The sequence below is a fragment of the Numida meleagris genome, chromosome 6 (genome assembly GCF_002078875.1).
Source record: "Numida meleagris isolate 19003 breed g44 Domestic line chromosome 6, NumMel1.0, whole genome shotgun sequence".
In the NCBI taxonomy this organism is placed as follows: Eukaryota; Metazoa; Chordata; class Aves; order Galliformes; family Numididae; genus Numida; species Numida meleagris.
Window position 1 is genome coordinate 54,004,757 of NC_034414.1, and position 17,381 is coordinate 54,022,137.

The 17,381-nt window shown below is 43.9% G+C and overlaps 1 long non-coding RNA gene across 3 annotated transcripts; it reads left to right on the plus strand.

Moving 5' to 3' along the window:
- On the plus strand, nucleotides 10,284-14,451 carry LOC110401717. 3 transcript variants are annotated; one of them, XR_002440553.1, is made up of 4 exons: nucleotides 10,284-10,979; nucleotides 11,063-11,168; nucleotides 13,480-13,603; nucleotides 14,210-14,451. It is a non-coding gene; the product is annotated as an uncharacterized LOC110401717 (long non-coding RNA). The 3 variants fall into 3 exon arrangements; XR_002440554.1 differs by having other exon boundaries at nucleotides 10,284-10,908; XR_002440552.1 differs by lacking the exon at nucleotides 10,284-10,979 and having other exon boundaries at nucleotides 10,986-11,168.

The following is a 17,381-nucleotide window of genomic DNA, read 5'->3' on the forward strand; positions in this document are numbered from 1 at the left end:
GTGCTAGGGGATGTATTATCTTTATTTATTGAGGCCCCACCATGGCTTGATCACTCTTAACAAGGTCACCATAATCACACTGCAATCAGGCTGCCCTTTTCCTTCCCAGTCCTGTAATTAGTGTTTGCCCTTGTAACTGGAAGATTAACCACATGACCTATTATTAACCTCTCTTCACCTATTATGGTCTCTTTGGTGTTCTTTTTTAATGCAGATACTGTTGAAAGAGGGGCTGGTTTAATTATATTGTATTAACATGGGAGCGATTCTCAAACATGTAGGAAATGTGGTGATTATAAATATAATGATCACTGCAAGTATCAGAAAGTGCCAATGTTGTATAATTAGAGAGTAACTCCAGTGCGACAACACATGGTACTCACCCTGTACTCACTACAAATCATTGGCTTCACTGTACAAACTGGTCACAGGAAGATACACTCTCTTCCCCTTTGAGTCCCATTTCAGGGCATCCAGTTCTGGTACTGACAGTCAGGAGCCAGATTTGGGACCTGAATAACTTCATCCTGGATGGATGTCAGCACTCATTGAGTGGCTGTGTATCCTTCCACTGGAGGACCTTCATGCATTGCCCCAGCGCTTGTTCTGCATCTCCTGGAGTAGTCTAGTGGCCACCTGGTCCACCCAAGGGCAGGAAGCAAGAGCAACAAAATGTAAGAGGAAGGATAGTGATATCAGCAATTACATTACAGTTATTACAATCTATTAATGGCTCTGAATCACACTATCAAATTATGGCCTCATGAGATTTCTTATCGTGTGAGTCTAATTGAACAAAACCTGATCGAACATTGAAAACAGAACACTACTGACCAACAGACCTCATCATTATTTTGGGACTGAGGGCTGTGGGCCAGCAGGCCTTTCATATGCTGTGGGTAGTCCCTACTACTAAAATAGAAGTCTCCATATCAATATCTTGAGCCTGCGAGCCACCTCAAAGAATATTTGTCATTTACTCACAGGTATAACAAGCAAAATGAGATGAATAAATGATACTTGGACTTATTCATCCGGTGCTGGCTCACGGGGAATGTGCCAGGCTGGATGGGGCTTTGTGCGACCTGCTCTAGAGGGAGGTGTCCTTGCCCATAGCAAGGGGGTTGGAACTAGATGGTCTTAAAGGTCCCTTCCAACCCAAACCATTCTATGATTCTATATCCTTTGGGTAGCTGCTGAATTACCTGCTACCCTTCCCAGAATTAAGATTGTGGCCTGCATCACTGCAGGAGTGTGTGCACACACATAGACATCTCTCCTGGCTCCTGCACCATAATCAGAAGATCACCTCGTGCCTCATTATTATATCCAGAAACACACCATACTCCTAGCTTTACTTAAATGGCTAAACGAGAATGGATGTGGGGTTTGGTAACACTGCTAGCTGCCAGAGAGTGGAGAAGGAAGCTGGCAGAAATATCTAATAGCTTAGTTATGTCTTATGTTGGTTCTTCTGTTGGTGCTCTCCTCTCTCTCCCATGGAGCATGGTCTTCCATCTCCAGTGCTGTAACTCAACATCCATCAGCACCCAAGAGCCTATTATGGTCTTGGATTTTGGGGATAGCTACAGCAGACATATCAGGAGAGGTTACATTTGGGAATATCCTGCTCCAAAGAAAGCAAATAAAATAAAAATGTTAGCGACCAGATCAGTTGGATGCCATCTTTTCATTTCTGTTAGCAAAAAGAAGTAAAAAATTTAAGTGGCATTTTAATCTAACAGCTTCATAGCAAGTGAAAATAAAAGCAACCAAAAAAAAGAAAACCCTATATGACTGCATTTGTCATCAAAATTATCACTATAAAATGATCTCATAAATCTTATGGCATCTAAAAAATACCTATAAACACTTCATGTTTAATCTCTATTACAATTTGCTGTAATCACCGGGGGAAAATTTGAAAGCTGTCTAAATCTCACAAACAAGTGGAAAGGAGGATTTATGATTTATGGTGTAATCTTCTTTCATCATTTTTAGGGGATATCAAAAGTGATAGTTTAATCACACATCTATCTATGACAGGAAATAAAGGAAAGACACATGTGATATAAAGGGAGAATTCAATTCAAGTAGATATTCTACATGGTCTGGTGATGGAAAGAAAATCGTCCGTGTTTGCAGCTAATTCAAAACCACTTATTATAGGTTGCTTCTTAAAATATTTCATTTTCTACTTAATTTGGTTGCGATGACTCTGAACTCCACTAACTGATTCTCATTTTTCATCTACACACAAATGACTGATTTCTGTTCTACAAGGCCAAGAAAATACCTCCACTGGGGACCTGGCAGAGTTGGTGAGATCTCTTGCAGTTTTAATTTTGTTTTCTGGTAAAGTTTTGGTGGTATCTTCCAAAATGTCCTGAAGAAGTGGGAAAAAACATGCTGTATTTACATATGAAGAGAAACGGTGAAGCCAATCATTCTCTGAGTCCAAAATGACCTATTTGTTACTTTCCCCTGTATTGTTGGAAGGACGAAGTATCTGAGATTCACAAGTCAATGCTGTTATGATTTCCCTGGGAATGTTTGTGCACCATTCCAATTTCTCAAGCCTGGCTGAGTAACCATATAAGAAACTGATGTTCCGTGGGTCCAGAGCCGAGGACAGAAATAGCTGCCTGGGGGCTGCAAGAAGCAAAGGATCATTAACATTCAGAATCCATTTGACAGAGAAGAGAGAATCCACAATAAACTCAGAGATCAAGAAACCATGCAAAGATTGTCACATAGGATGTCTCTTAGGGATTCCATTAGCCCTCACCAAGAGAAGATCACTTGCATTGGTCTTTGAAGATCAAGAGTACTGATCTGATTGTGTTATTGTCATTTGCCATGCTCTGAGGTGATTTTCCTAAAATTGTTCTACTTATTCATAAGCCACGTGTTCAGATCTTTTGCATGCAGTGGTTTGTTTCTTCTGCTTAATGGAAGCTGATGCTTTACATGGAGAAAGACCTTTTTTTGGTGAATCATGCAGAGCATTCAGGACACAATTTGCCTTTAAGAAATCCTGGAGATAATGTGACCTGACAACAGGAAGTTTGGTTCTTCATGCCCAGTACCCAAAGATTTGCCAACATGAAAGCTACAGTTCATGACTAATACAGCTGCAACACAGTTTTTGGGAGAAAAAAAAAATCACTGATTTACAAAGAAAATCTTAATTTACATATTATCATAGTACAATCTTCCTGAGATGGAAGAAGTTTGGTACTGTGCAAAGTGAGTGCTTTCCAGACCTATGGCAATATTTCAATGACAAAGAAGGGAGTGACAAGAGCAAGCTGTAATTTCCCCATAGAACTTTGTGTGGGAGTTGATCTGCGTGCATATGAGTATGAGAAAAAGAAAGGGACAGGCAGAGAAGGGAAGAAACTTGCTGCATTATGCATTAATGTGAGTATATGTAGGCAGAATACAAGCCAGAATTTTCTCTCTTGGGGGCCCAGAGTTAGGTCCTTAATTTCTTATTGAGGTAGTAATGCATAACTGTTCCAAATGAATGCTAAGTGTGAAATACTGCCCACTATTTCAATTATGGTCATATTAACAACACAATGTTCGCTCACATTGTTTAGCCCACTTATGTCTCTGAATGGCTGAGGATAGTAGGAGACTGTATTGCAGTCTTTAACCTAAAACTCAGTCAAACCCTTTTTCTGACTCCTCCTTTCTGCTGCTAATAGAAAACTTGCAGCTCAGTAAAAACAAACAACTGAACAAATGATCTTCCACCCCCAGATAATTTAGAAGATATATTTGGTTTGCTTGATACTAGGCAAGAAGATGAATCCTGTGAGAGAATCAACCCAGTTTTGGAAGATGACTTCTCATGCTGATTTCTGAAAGGACATAATCCAGCACTCTCAGAGCTCAGTGGCCTCCTACATTTGTGTGGTAGGGAGACAAGGTATTGCAGAAGTGCTCTTAACGCTCCTTAAAGAAGTAGCAAAGTTTCCAGAGGTAAAAAAAAAACTTTAGTAGGACTAAAGACCTCTGAAGTTGGGAGCTCATAAATAAGGGTTTAGGCCTCTTCTATTGAAAAAAATCTACACGTTGCTTCAGAAACCAAGTGCTGGGCCCTAGGGGCTGCTCAGGCTTTCACATGCCCCACAAGCAGCAGCTAGTGCTCCAGCTCATCTCCATTGCCCCAACGTGCTGAGCGCACCCAAACATCTTGCCAAACCCCATTAAATTGTACAAGGGACCTGACTTTTGTGCAAATTGTCATAATTATATCCACAAGCTCTGAACTAAAATATGATTTTAAAAAGCCTCATCCAAAGCTTTCAGCCTAACAGACAGCTTCTCCTGAAATGACAGCTCCTCCATGTGCCATGTTATCTAACACCCCAGGAGTATCTTTACACATCGCTGTCACCTCCTCTCAGGCTCACAGACCCAGAGCCTGGTAATTTCACAGCTATCATTTTGCCAAGCCCCATCTCCAGTGCTGTCTCTAACACAGGACCATGCTGATTATTTCTTTGATTCTGCAGCATATTCAAAGCTGTTTGCTCTTTTCTTTCTTGCTGTTTCTGAACTGGGCTCCAGCTTCAAGAAGAATGCTTAAATGTATGCTATGTTGGAACACTAGTCTGTATGTGTTCACTCAGCAGTGGGCCTAGACAAGGACGCTACAGTTTAACAGCTCCATTCCTGCTATTTTTGGAGAGGGAGAATCACAGAGGCACAGCATTTCTGGAGTTGGAAGGGACCAACAAGGATCACTGAGTATAACCCCTGGCTCCACACAGGACCACACAAAATCTGAGCCCTATGTCTGAGGGCGGTGGCCCAATGCTCCCTAAGCTCCAGCAGCTGGGGGCCGTGCCCACTGCCCTGGGCTGCCTGTTCCAGTGCCTCAGGAGTGTACCTTTTGTTTGCATCACACATATCCAGCAGCCCTGGTCCCTGGCCACCTTTTTGTTCTGGTTCACCTACTTCCGAGCTGCCAAAAAATATTATTCCTACACACACCACACCTGTTTGTATGGATCTAAATACACGGGAAAGAATTAAATGATGTAGCATTTCAATAATATCTCTCCCTACAAGGAGAAAGTAGGGCAGAGGTGTGTCCTTTGTAATGATCATCCCCAACCTGACCCTTTTCAATTGCCCCATTAGTCCACTCCTTACCCCTCTTCCCAGGCATACTGAATATTTCATGATATTGACAAGAAGAAATCTTCCACAGTACATTTTCTACTTTCATGATGGCTGTTTACCGTATCTTGTTAATGTTCTTTCTTCTCTATTCTCTTCACAAAGATCTTCTAAAAGGTGCCAGATGTTTTTTCACCCTTAAAAGTCACCCCCAAATCCAATCATGTAATAAACCATAGCCTGAAATGGTTCACAGTTCTCAATTATTTTCCTGCAGTCCTCATAGAACACAGTGCTAGGAAAGAAAATGGAGAACTTCAGGTTTTTTTTAAGAACTAGTGTCAAAACAATTCTATCAGCCCATGGCGCTAAATACTTTAATTACTGTTTCTTAATTTCAAGAGACAAAACTTCAATTGTAATAACAGAAACATCCATCAGAGAAGGCATCTTTGCCTTACGATTAATTGCTGTCCTGATAAAACTTGGAGTTCGAGATATTTGCAGGACTACATTTTAAAAACATCATCAGAGCAAAACAAGCTTGAGTGAAAGAGGAATATTTAGTACCTTCCCTATTGCTGCAGGGGCAGTATGGAAATGAAGGACTCTTCCTGGCATGATAGCTTACCCTTTTTTGATGGGATTATTTCAGTGGATGCCAGTATGATTCTAGCTGCAGATGTCCCTGTTCATTGCAGGGGAGCTGGACTAGATGACATTTATGGGTCCCTTCCAACTCAAAATGTTTCTATGATTCTTAAGATGTTTTCAGAAACTGTGCCTCCAAAGGCACCACTTTAGTCTCTTCAGTAAAATTAGAGAAGTGGCCTGTGCTGTAACAGGGCAGCGCTTTGCCTCCTGTCAGAGCTGGGTGTTGTAAGTGATTACATGAAGCCAAAGCTAATTTTGGACTAACAGAGTTTCTAAAATCTGTGTACATAGAAACAGACGTTTTTATCAGCAGAGTAATAAGACTGCTTTTATTCTCCCCTACATAAGTTCTGCATGCAGTCCTAGATCACTCAGCTACAAAATTAGCTCTGGGCAAAACTCATCCAGACCAAATTGTCTCCGTTCTTACTGTGAATTCTCTTTTTGTTTTTGCTCTTATTGGTGTATAAATACCACAGCAAAATTCAGGCATGATTATGCAAGGAGCCATTGGTCAAGTTTTGTTATGGCAGTTGGTAATGCTGCTCTGCAACACACCGGTGCAGGTGCAGGGCTACCCTTCCTGTAGGCAGTCATAGTTTTGTACACTCAATTTGGAACATGGCAAGCACTTGTCCTTTCTAGGAAAGGTCTTAGAGGTATTTCAGGAATGACCCTCTGAAATTGGGACATTTTACATAACTAACAGCATTGCAATCTTAGTCCAATTTGATTTCCCATCCCTTGTAGTGTAACCATGTACACGTTTAGAGCCCAAATGACTTACAAACCTTGATACAGCTTCACTGGAACATTTGTTTTCTGAAATATATGCCCAGGTGGTGGTAAAATGATGCCAACTGTACGTAAAAGGGACAATAATCCAGAAACTAACACCACAGCCACTCAGCTTCATGGCTCTGGTGAGTTCTGTGCAGAAAGCACACAGAAGAGAGCAAGATGGATTGCTGGGTTCACTTCTTCATTAAAATGAAGTTATCATACTTTTATACTTCACACAGAGAACTTCAGTAAATGTTATTAATTGTTTGTAAAATATCCCTCTACAACACTGATGGAGACATTTCTGATCGCTATCAAAACTTCAGAAACGAATATAACTCATCACAGTGCCACCATGAGTGAACAATAATTCAATCCTCCTGATGAATTTCCAAGTAAAAAAAAAAAAAAAAAAGAGTGATAATCAGTTACAGGCATGTATATAAGACGTAAGTGTTTCAATCTTTGCAGGAATTTGTAGTTTATATGCCTAGGCTGATTAAATGCAGCAGAGGCAGCCCAGACTGAACTCCCTGCAGCCAAGGAAGGGAATTGAAAGGATGTAAAGCATGGGAGTTTGTAATAATACGAGCAAAATTCTAATCACAGTCCTACCTATCTGAGAAGAAGCTCACTATAACTCACACAGTACGCTAGTGCTACAGTGTTTAACACTGGAGAAGATTTCTGGGCCAAGGCTGCAAACCATGCTAATGTAGCTTTGCCTGGAGGACTGGAGTGAAGGGACCTTCTGCCTTCTCATACCCATCTCTCTGTTCCCTGTTTCAGTGATGTGTCCCATGCTAGTAATTCTAGACACACTCACAATTGGGCAATGACTCACTGTCACAAGAAGAACTCCAACAGTTATTGTGTAGGATATAGGGGAGCAGGTCAGCAAGCTACCCACAGAGTCCATTTACCATGTGAGAATGGGGACGTGATGAGGCTCCATGAAAGTCTGAAGGCTCAGAGTTAGGAGGTCCTTCCATATCTCCTCAGCAAGGCATCATCTTCATCTGCAGGAGTCCACAGTCTGAGCGTGCCAGGGATGGAGCATCTGTGGAACTGGGGGTCCTTATCGCCACTGAGAAGGGAAAGTATGGCACCGACATTATATCATATTGCCCCATTCCGAGCTTTCCTGAATTCCCCTGAATTCACCTGCAGCCTGTGCAGGTGCCAGGGACCAAACTCAGCTCTTCATTCCAAGCAGGAAAAGTATCTTTCTGCAAAATAAGCTGTCGATGTAACTGAAGGCATCATCTTGCTGAGAAGAGACTGGGGGACCTCCTTTGGTCTCTGTCATGGGAGAAGTCAGGAAGATCACTTCAAGCACTGAAATTCTGCAAAGTCCCAACATCTCAGGCAATTGGCTGAACTTCAGGACCTCACTTTCTCTCTGAAAGCTGCACATCGAAGTGTTCGTTGATCATTTGTGGCTGTAAAAACCGTTTCCTTGCTGAAAGCCAGAACCCTTTCCTCTCTTTCAGTTCCATTAGTTCAGAAATCAAACAACCAGCTCTGGAGGTGGCTGCTGGGACACACAGGTCTGTGAGCTTTCCCTTAGTCCTCTCTTTGGGCTTCTCTTACAGATAACACACCCCTTCTTTCTAAGAGCAGCAAGACCTTTAGTCTCCGCAGGCTGCTGTTTCATGCAGGTTCTCATGCAGCCTTTGCCTCTCCCGTCACACTGACAAATAGGGATCAGCTTCCTAGGAGGGAGGTGGCAATGACCCCCATAGATCCTGCATTGCCACAGCCTTGGCTGCATCATCAAGAGGGCTGGAAATGTGAAATAAATAGAGGTGCCTGAGAGCAGAGCACAAGCTGCCCTGCTCCAGGCTCTGTCTCCCTCCCACCAAAGTACACGGCAGCTCCTGATCGAATCCAGTGGGAAAAGGTGTTTTTGTCTGGTGCCTGCAGTGATCGATGAGGAACTAGCACAAAGTGCCTGCAGCTCCTGCGGCAGAAAGCAGATTGGGTGCCAATGAATTGCACTGCCTTGGAAGCAGCCCTCAAAAGAACCGCTGGCTCCTACAGGGTTCATGCAGGATCGTTCATCACCACAGCTCTCAGCAGCATGGAAAAGAAATTAAAAGTGGGTAAAAAAGACCTTTTTGTTTAGCCGGAGGATATGCAATAGATCAAAATGTTTAAAATATCCGCATATCGCTGAGCTCAGGCAAGCAAGTTCCTGCAGCTTAACACGTGGCAGAGCAATCCCCTGCACCATGGTGCTGGGGCATGTTGGTGGTTGATGGACAAGATAAAAGCATGGTCCTGAAGTTAAGGTGACATGCTGTGAGTGACATGTGCCAGGTCACCGCTGTGCCCATGTGTCAGACTCCTGGCCGAGCTCAAGAGCTGAGGGGAGAGACTGTCCTGGCCATGTATAGGGGGATGGGGCTTGATGCAAGTACATGAGGCTTTGCCCATCAGTTTTGAGGCACTGCAGAATGTTCTTACATTAGAAAGGACCACAACATGCTTACTGCTGTACAGACCAAAAAAAAAAAGAAAGAAGAGAACAAGAAGGAATCCCTGCTCGTTGTGAGCAATTGCTAATCTTCAGCGTTGAAATTTCAGCTGATGAACTTACTCCCTTCATTGCATTGAGTCTATCACTGCTGAGGTGAAGGTGAGGTCAGAACAACCAGTGGAGACAAATGCAATCACCGGGTGCTTTCATCACCCAAGGTGCACTTGCACACTTGGCAGCAAAGCACTGGTGTCACCTCAGCAGGTTTCATGGCTTTCTATGAGAGCGCAGTCCATCTCACCCTTGCTGGGCTTGCACCAACCTTCTCCAGCTTCTTCTCTTACAGGGAGGGAGTAAGCCAGCTTCTTCAAATTCAACTCAGATGTGCATAAACCCACAATACAGAAGATAACCAGTTTTCAAACACGTATATTCATCATAGAATATCATAGAATAGCTTGGGTTGGAACGGACCTTAAAGTCCACTCAGTCCCAACCCCCTGCCATGGTCTGGTTGCCCCCCACCATCTCAGGCTGCCCAGAGCCTCATCCAACCCGACCTTGGGCATCTCTAGGGATGGGGCACCCACAGCTTCTCTACACAACCTCTGTAAACCTATTACTTGCAGAAGAGGGACAAGCTGTAGGTGTCCCTGTTCATTGTAGATGAGTTGGACGAGTGGCCTTTAGATGTCCCTTCCAACTAAAACGATTCTGTGATTTACCTGGACAGCAGTAACTGCCTTGCAGACCTCACCTTTCTCAGCTGAGAGCAAACTTGGTGAATTTACCAAAATATATAATATTAATACATCATCTGCATATACGTGAGGAAATGGGCTGTCTGGTGAATGCAGGTGTCAGAATTTACCTGCAGTCAGACAGCACATACAGATCTTGCAAAATTTTATATCCTGTAGGCATGTCAGCATGGCCACAAAACAGAAAAGCAGCTGTGCATGTTTTTCTCTCTCCTCCTCTCACTTCAGGACTAAGCCTATAAAATAATAATGTGCTTTTCTAGTATTATCATTTGTCTTTGATTTTCTGTAAAGAATTGCATAACAGCTACAGTGCTATTAGCATTCAGCACTCAGATTTTTTGCTTTGTGCTTTCTCCCTTATTCCTTTCACTTAATAAAGAGATGAATTTTGTATTTGTTAGAGGCCTGATGGCCCACAAGGCTGGTCTGTCCCCTATTAAAGAGGAAAACTTGGGGCTCACCTATGTGATAGTCCCTTCACAACATGCCAGCTCAGTCCATGCATTAGGAGGCAGGGAAATTCAGATCACATGAAGCTCGTGATGCTGTTGGCAACCCAACCGAGGAGCAGAGACGGGAAGCTGTCACTGCCAGGGGCGATCAGTTACTCCATGGCCACGTATGCAAGCCCTGTGATGTGAGTGGGTTGAAAAGTGCTGTATGCAAGATCTGCTTTTCCAACAGGGGCAGTGCAGATATGGCACATGGTGACAGTGCCTGCAATGTGTGGTCACTGTATAGGGGCCAAAGGCTGGGAGCAGCCAGGTTTAGGAATCTACAAATAGCTGCTGCCTTCAGAAGCTGCCTGCGATGTCTGGATCAGCATGGAAGGGTGCAGCATTTCCCCTGCAATGAAGCAGCACCAGAATCCGGTTGCAGTGTGGCAGAGGATCAAAGCCGGGTCAAGCACTGTTCCCAAGAGCGTGAAGGACTTGTCCCTCTCCCTCCCATTTCGAGTATTATGGGATAAAAAGGCAAATACTCACGTTTTCTAGAGATGTTTACGGAAGTCCCCGGCGCTGCCACTAGATGCCCCTGTTCTCTGCAGAGCCCTGCGGAGCGGGACATGCGCCCGGTGCTGCGTGCAGGGTCAGGAGATGGGCTGCAGAAATCCTGATTGCTTCAGCCTCTTCCTCCCTAATGACCTTCTAATTAGCTGGGTCTGTGCTGGCAATTAGGAGGATGTGCTGCTCAGCCACGGGAACAGGCTCGCCCACCTGCCTTTTCTTCTGCTGTTTTGCAGGGGCTCTGGAGGAGGTGACACAAAGCTTGGTCACAGTGGGGCTGGACCTGCACACTCCATTGCTGTGACTCCACAACCCAGGGGTGAACCTCTCCGTACCCAAAAGGTCAGTCTCCAGCAAAGCCATTAACCCAATCAGACATTTCCCTAATTAATCCTGAAGTGTTTCCTTGTGGACATTGTGTGTGTCCAGAAAAGAAACTGGTACTGTTCAAATGGGAATTTGGCAGCTGGTCAGTTTTTGTGGCTCTCAAATGGTAGATCTTCCAAAAGATGAATGCTTGTGCCTCATCCTTCCAGCTTCTGGGGAGGTGGGAAGCAGTGGTCAGTAGAAAAACATGTACAGCATTTGCTCTCTCTGGGATGATGCCTCCCCCAAAACGATCCTGCCTAAGGGGACAGACTTTTTAGCAGGATCTGTTGTGATAAAACAAGGGGAAATGGTTTCAATCTAAAAGAGGAGAGATTTAGATTGCATACAAGGAAGAAGTTTTCTACAAGAAGGGTGGTGAGGCACTGGCACAGGTTGCCCAGAGAGGTGGTGGATGCCCTGTCCCTGCAGACACCCAAGGTCAGTCTGGACAGAGCTCTGAACATCTGATCAACTGGTAGGTATCCCTGTTCATTGCAAGGGAGTTGGACTAGATGGCCTTTAAGGGTTCCTTCCACCTCAAAAGATTGTGTGGTTCTGTGATTTATCTGAGCATCTCATAACTTAGGGAGAGTAAATGTTACTGATCTGATGGAGTTGGTTCCCTGCCCAGGCTTCATGGGGATGAAGCGTGCACCAGCATGCACAAAGTCCACATCAGGCCCTCTGGTAAATATTACAGACATTCTCAGCTCAGAAATCCTTTAAGATACTGATTTATTGATTTATGATTTAAGATGCTGATTTATTGATTCAGTACAAAAAGACCTTGTTTGTGTCTGAGCTCTCGGTCTCACAAGGGAAAAGATAGATCTCAAGCTCTATACTTAATGAGCTGAGCAAAGTGCTGGGAAACCTTCAGAACAGAACAAAAGTGGGCAATCCCGACAACACCTATGAAGGTCTTTTGCAGCTTAATTGTTCCTGTTTTCAGGAGCATGTTAATGAACACTAGTGTATGTGTTGGGGGCTCAGGGCTTTGAGTCATCTGGCAAGACATATTTTTTTGGTTGACACTGTAGGAGGAGCAAAGAACAGCTCTAAGGAAGAGGCATGAAATATTCCTAGCAACGTTATCTCCGAAAACTTCTGGGATCCAAAATACCCTTGCAGATATCTAGAAACCATTACTCTATACATAGAATCAAAAAATCATAGAATGACTTGGATTGGAAGGGACCTTAAAGCCCACCCAGCTCCAGCCCCTGCCGTGGGCTGGTTGCCCCCCACCAGCTGAGGCTGGTGGCCTAGGGCCCCATGCAACCTGGCCTTGGGCACCTCCAGGGATGGGGCATCCGCAGTGATGTGGGCAACCAGACTTTCCTACACTAAATCTGGTATAGGGTGATGAGGCACTGGAACAGGTCTCCCTCCTGCTTAGAACTCCCTTCAAGTACTAGAAGGCCACAATGAGGTCTCTCCAGAGTCTTCTCTTCTCTAGGAAGAATAAGCCCTGCAATTAAAAAAGCCACTCTTCTTCCCTCCAGAAGCTCTGGGGCTGGGTGTAAACCTCATGGAACCCCTCCTTCCAGCACCCAGATGCATGTAACTGTGTTTTGTGCAGCCTCGTCCAGCCATGAGACCTGAAAGCTGGGTAACAAGCCTTATGGTCATGGTGGTGCCAGAACAATAGTGTTTCAGGCAGGCTTACACAGATGTGTTACTGACACTGTGCAGGCCAAGCTATTTCTCTGCAAGCCACACATCGCCTGCCATTTTTTCCTAAATTAAAAAAAGATTCAGATGAACAATAGAAAATGAAGGCTGAATTAACTGATATCTCTCTTCTCTCAGTGATTTGCTTGTGTTTTCCCTTGGGCCCGTGCTGCTCTGTAGGATTATGGCTTTCCAGAGTCACTGGCATAATGATAACACGACGAAGAAATATGGAGACTCCCCTCTCCAGGCTAATCCATGCCAAGAGGATACTGAAGGCAGGAGATAAAGGAGTCACTAACACCGAGCTGCATTTTGCTTCTACAGATTGCCTCCCAGAGGCTGCAGCCATTTTGCAACCTTTTTAATTTTCAGAGAAAATGCCTCCTGTGCCCATAATTAAGAGTGTAATATACCATAGGGTCCCATTTATCACGATAACTTATATTGCAAGAGAACACATAAACTCTGTTCTGTAGTTCCTTTAAATATCTTTCAGCCAGTCCATTAGATGGGGCTGTGATACTGGGGATTCTGATCACAGATATTTATTATTCCATTATTATTCATTATTTTAATAAAGAAGCCATTTATTTCCTTTGTTTCACAGATCTGGTGAAGGATTTCATAGCACAGAGTAGTTTGGTTACCATCACTGCTGACTGACCATGTTCACGAGTTTGCAGCTTGGACGTCAGGCTGAGCTTTCTCTCCCTCTTAGCACCAGACAGAAGGTATGTGGATCCAAGGCAAAGACACCTGTATGTATGGCATGCATCAGAAGACATATGGAAGCAGTCTTTAGTTTCATGTGACAATTAATTGTACGTTCCCAGCTGGAATATAGTTTGAGAGCTCAGTTCATCAGTAGGAAAAAAAAAAAGAATGTCTGCATAATCGTTCTAACAACTGTGAACAGAGGGCCCTGGAAATGGAATATGGCATCACTGCAGTGTCCTATTAAGAGTGCACATGAGACTTAGTGGCAAAAAGTCAAGATTTCTTTAGTTTCTCTGTGATGCAGGATCATACAAAGGGCAAAAGTAACTGATCTGCCATAACTCAACCAAGAGTGATGGCTGGAGGCATGCTGAGCGGCCAGAGAATAAGTGAGTTAACACATATGCTGTGTGTGTATGTATGCTAATGTACAGTGATGGCTTCTGTGACAAATACGTGATATAAATCACAGCGTCTCATGACTCTCCTCCTTGCTGTTCCACCCCAGTTCCAGGAGGCAGCCCAATCTCCATCTGACTGCTCTCCAAACTCCCCTGTTCGCATATTCCAGTGAGTGAACTGTATGCCCTTGTTTAGTTTCTTTTCTCTTTCCCGTGCAGAGGACACAGGAAAATTGAAAGCCAGCCTGATGCACGCCAAGGTGATTGGAGAGGGAGAGCCTCTGGTACATTAGCCATTAGGAATCAGTACGAAGAAAAGCTTTTAGGATGCCAATCTCAAATGGTTTGGGCCAGCGTTAACAGCCTCAAGCTTTGCCAATTGGATTTATTATCTGTTTTCACCTGTCATCATTGACAGTTCTGATTGGTGAGCAGTGCAATACAAATCCAGCAGTCCACTAGGTCTGTTTTTGTTGTTGATTTCTTTGGTTCGGCTCAATGAGAAAGCTGTGACACTGTGAAGCAGACATCAAATACCCATCCCATTTTCCATTTACTACCTGGCTGCAAGTATCTCTCAGCCTGGGGAGTACCCAGATGCTGCTCTGTAGGGCTGGAGAGGAAGAGGTGAGGGCAGAGCAGCTCCCCTTGCTCCCTGGCCAATACCCGGAGCAGCGTGCGTAGACCATCAGACCACATTGCAGCTATTCCCCTCTGCAGCACATCTGGATCCTGTCCTGAGTCTCTGCCTCCCCCATCACAGAGCTCTGTGGTCCCCTGTTCTGGAGAGGAGAATTACCTCTGATCTTACTTTCAGAAGCAGAGTGGGACCACGCATGCCTGTGATGCAGACCTCGAGCTCTGCCTTAGCAGATGCATTTTTAAGCTGGTAATTTTCCATACCACTTTATGCTGCAGACAAGGCCTATTGAACGGTGTAAAATAGAGAGTGCCTAACATGCACAAAATCTGTAATTATACATATCTCAGCAGAGACCTTCACTTCGCACTTCTGCATTTTGCTAGGCTGAGGCACTCAGACAGTATAGAAACAGCTGCTTCTGTTTCAGGTCAGTTAAGTGTTGCGTCAGGATCAAAACATTCCTCTAGGCTGCTGTAAAATACAGCATTTAAACTGAGAAATGACTGGTTTCTCGACTCCTGTACTTTCCTGTTTCATGCTACAAGAGGGGTATTGCTGGAGAAAATACCTTGAGTTCCAGTGGTCCTGCCGAAGCCATAAAGGTCGCTGTCATCACTGAGACAGTGTAATAGTTTGGGCTGATTCTCATTAGAAAGGGACACTGCTGGAAAGGCAGTGGTATGTTCACCCTTTGCAGTGGCTGCAGCCAGAGTCTAGGGCAGGATTTGATTTTCCAGTTAGAAAGCAAGGAAGAAATTGAGTCTTAGGAATCTAGCACACTGCATGCCATCAGCTGCCAGCAGTGTGTTGCAGTGAATGGGAACATGTCCCTAGCAGGTAACTCCTGGCTGCTGAAGAGAGCTCCAAATACAGGGATCTATTAATCCAGCTGTTGTCTCATTAGATGTATTTGCTTTCATTTCTTGCTCCTAATTATTTCCTGAATTACAGTAACATAGGAGCTAGCCTACAGGTGATTTTAACATGTGGTTTGCAAAGAAACAGACAGCATAACCAACAGAGCCATAAAGCTGGACTATGACAAATCACTGGTTGGCCCCATCTGATCCTAACTGTTGTTTCCTTGGGCTGTCAGATAAAGGCAATAATCCTCTGATGTACAGCTATGCTGGGATTCTGTGTGAACCTGCACTGCCAATAACCACCCACATGCTCTGACATCCAAGCTAAGTTGCATATTTACATAGATTGGCATTGTTTCAGGCGTAAATCATCCAAAAAACGTACCTTTCCATTGGAAAATAATATGGTGGCCCACCCTCCCATTCAGGATCTCGCTGCCTACAGTATGAAGCAGTCTAAAGCATTTGACAAGAGCCATATGTGACCAGAGATGCTGTGGATGCCCTCTCCCTGGCCAGGCTGGACGGGGCTTTGAGCAACCTGGCCTAGTGGGAGGTGTCCCTATCTATAGCAGGGGGGTTGGATCTAGATGATCTTTAAGACCTTTCCAACCCAAACCATTCTAGGATTCTATGATTTTATGACAGAGAGAATACTGAGATGCGTATATCCTTGCTTGTATCCTTGCCAGTGTACATTTTAATGCCTTGCTTGATGTCAAGGAGCCAGAAAATAGAAGCAGAGAGATACGTGCAATATTTTGGAACCTCAGAAGTGTGCAGGAATGCCACCTCCACCAATAAAACCAAATCTACTGGGTTTCCTCTGGCAATATTCCAGCTTCAGGGGAAAAAAGAGAGAGAAATCCCCTGGGGCTTTCCTTTGTATGGCTGTTTATTCTCAGCATACAATATACCTTGAGAATATCTTCTCTGCTTTAAACCCTTTCTTGCTTCACATAGACCAACCTATTGCACAGATGTATATGGAAATGTTGGGCTCTCACTTGGGCCAAGTAGGTTTTGCTGGAAGTGTCCTCTCTTCCATTCAGACAATTGGATGGAGTTCTTGATGAGTTCTTGGCTTTTACACATTTGACTAAGGTCTCCAGGCTTCTCATGGGAGAGTGGAGTGGTAGCTTCCAAACATTTCACTATCTGCTGCATTGCATAAGCAATTACCATACACTTTCTGAGAAAATTTTGACCTACTGTCCATTTTATGTGTAGTTGATCTGTGTATGGAGAGGATGTCTGATGCATCCCAAAAGTTTTAGGCTCAATATAATACCACATTTGGGCTTGGGAAATCCTTGACAAATATGGCCTCTTTAGGAAATGCATGGGTATGCATTTAGGTTTCATAGTGCAGAGATTCTGGTATATAAAGTGGAAGCAACTGATATCTCCAAAATTGTAGTTACATTAAAAACAAAAACTGTTAGAGTGGAAGTCTAGCTGAGATAACCAAAAGGTGCTAGGGAAATGGGAAAGTTGCATTTTGTCCCCCTCCACATTTATAAGGAATCTGAGACACAGCATTTTAGATTTCCTTGAAGCGGAGTCAGTCTTTAAACATAGAGACTGCAATGATGTACTATGGCTAAAATGCTGTGAAAAAGAAATTAAAACTGTGAGGAAGAAGGGAGAGAACAACAAATAAAATGCGAAGAACATACAATAGAAAGTGAAGAGGAAAGGAATAAAACCGGAGGGAAAAAGAACAACCTTCCACCCTCCGAACACACATACACTCACTCACGTCCATAGAGCTCCATAGAGGCCAATTTAACATGAAGAATTTGCTTCGCTCACAGTGGTTATGTTATGTCTTCTAAAGTAAATGACCAATTCATCACTAATGAGGAAACCAGTTAAGCACCTG